The sequence below is a fragment of the Penaeus monodon genome, chromosome 33 (assembly GCF_015228065.2).
Source record: "Penaeus monodon isolate SGIC_2016 chromosome 33, NSTDA_Pmon_1, whole genome shotgun sequence".
NCBI classification, from domain to species: Eukaryota; Metazoa; Arthropoda; class Malacostraca; order Decapoda; family Penaeidae; genus Penaeus; species Penaeus monodon.
This window is the reverse complement of record NC_051418.1, coordinates 15723360-15725608: the sequence shown is the minus strand read 5'-3', so window position 1 is coordinate 15725608 and position 2249 is coordinate 15723360. Positions and strand designations below refer to the sequence as shown.

The 2249-nt window shown below is 37.1% G+C and overlaps 1 long non-coding RNA gene across 1 annotated transcript; it reads right to left on the bottom strand.

Annotated features, from left to right (window-relative positions):
- LOC119594085 lies at positions 1-1294 on the bottom strand. The gene is made up of 2 exons (XR_005230588.1): positions 1189-1294; positions 1-1030 (listed from the first exon to the last, which is right to left on the bottom strand). It is a non-coding gene; the product is annotated as an uncharacterized LOC119594085 (long non-coding RNA).
- Between the last annotated feature and the right edge of the window lie 955 nt (positions 1295-2249).

Genomic DNA, 2249 nt, shown 5'->3' with positions numbered 1-2249 from the left:
TCCACAAGCACCCTGAGTGGTTTCTGTGTTTTCTTTTGCTTCATCCTTTTCAAAAGTAGTCATACATTTTTCCTCCTTTTTTACAGTATTTACATCATTGGCACTCGACACTTTCTTCCCTATAACCGTTTCTATCTTGCAATCCAGATTCTTACTATCTATATTCTCCTCTTTCACAAATCCTTCAGGAAAGCCAAGAGCTATCTCTTGCTTTATATCTGATGTTTCAAAACATTTCTTCACCAGTACACCAGCATCCTTTTCTTTTTCTGCCTCAGATTTCTTGTGATATTCTTGCGATTCTTCCTTTTGCTTCTGATGAAATTCCTTCTTGATAGGCTTCCCATTGTGCTTGCATGAAGCTCTGATCCTCCCTCATCTGGCTGTAATCCAGGATTTCACTGCATCCACTCTCATCGTCTGTGAAATCACATTCACTCAGTTGGTCAGGGGGGTACTACAACACCCTTCACTCCTTCCTTGAAACTATCAAAGTCATCTTCCTGAGGAACCTGCTTACCCTCCTCAAGTGTTGGGCATGACAGGAGGACAAGCTCATCAGCAACCTTGACTGGTTCAGTCTGCAGCACAATCACAATTCCTGGGTGTCATCTTTACAGCTCTCCTCATCTGGTTTCTCTTGAGTGCCACCTTGAGAAGCTGTACAGACTTTATTTGGATGACTGGCATCCTGTGTTTTACTTGGCTTTCCTTTCCTCTTCCTTTTTTCTTCTATTACCAGCATTCCTTTCTTGTTCTCTCTCATCTTAAATCCTCATCTTCCACAACCACATCACTGTCACACTGAATAATACTTCCTAAACTTTCTACAACATATACACTATCAGAATCATTTCTAGTTTTCTCTTTCTTCTTAGTATTTGTTGTTTATTAGTGTTGTTAGATAAGGGGTTATAGGAGGAAGCAGCGTCAGCAAATGAAGCAGTTATATTGGACTCCAGCGGACTATATACAATAATTTTTTATCCATATGGTCGTCTAAATATTGGTCTAATTGATCATAAAGCACCTGCAAAGCAAAATTATAACATTAATAATCAGGAAAACTATTAAATACTGAAAATATATCCAAAATAACAGACTAAAAGTGAGTAGTATACTATTTTTTTTCAAAACGGTGAATATCACTGTGCTGTTTTTTTTTAACTTTACCTAGTATCATCCTACCTTCCACTGGTCAATGGTTTAATTTCCACCACGACCACATCTCCGTGCAGAGCAGCGTTCCGGTCACGTACCCCGCCAATATAGATGTCCATCCCCCGTCCTGTGCAGGTGTAAAATATAGACTGTGTTCCTTCCTAAACCTATGAAAAATGCTACCTAAAACTTTAGTCATAACTCTGTACCTGCAAGCCACTAAATAACAGTAATATCACTATAATCATACCTATATCTTATCACTGTTATACACAAATTTTAGATTCTATGCATTTATGCTTTCCCTTGCCCCTACACTTTAAGAAACACTGGTTTGAGTATACCATTTTCTGCCAGTTTTACGACAGCTTGGTTTAAAAGTCACTAGAAAACTATTCATACTTAAGTAATCAGATAAATGTTTAACAAAAATATGAATAAAACCTGTTGGGGGGGGGGGGGGCACTGCAACAGGTATTTCTACTTTTCAAAATTTCACTTCAGATCACTTCACTCTGACATACAACCTACATTAGTGCCAGCTTGTGCAAAATAAAGGAATTTAAAGAGAATTTTCACTCAGATGGAAAAGGCAAAAAGAAACGACTAATCTGCTCAGTCATAACAATAGATTGTGCTGGAATAGATTTTGTGCATTTTTTAGGAACTTCAAAGCACCTGATTTCAACATGTCACCAGGAGGATATTCTTGTGTTCTCTGCCTCTGATTTAAGATATAAACTATGAATGGCCAAAATTATATACTCATATAGATTAATTGGTATATGTTTCTTCACGTTAAGCCAACACGTCAAAGCTCCACTTTCAGATAGTGAAGGAAACCTATATAATCTAAAAAAGTGTTTGATGTGCTTCATTAAATGATGCATGTGTGATAACCAACCAGGAGTAAGCTTTAGGGAGGAAATGCATGGCTGGGTGGCTGTGCGAGTGAATCTAAAAATAAAACTTATACTCACATGTCTACAAAAATGAAATTATACTATTCAGTATTTTTTTTTTTCAAAATAAAATACTTCTGTATGCATATACATGTTCAGATGCATATTGTGTCAAGACTGCCTATC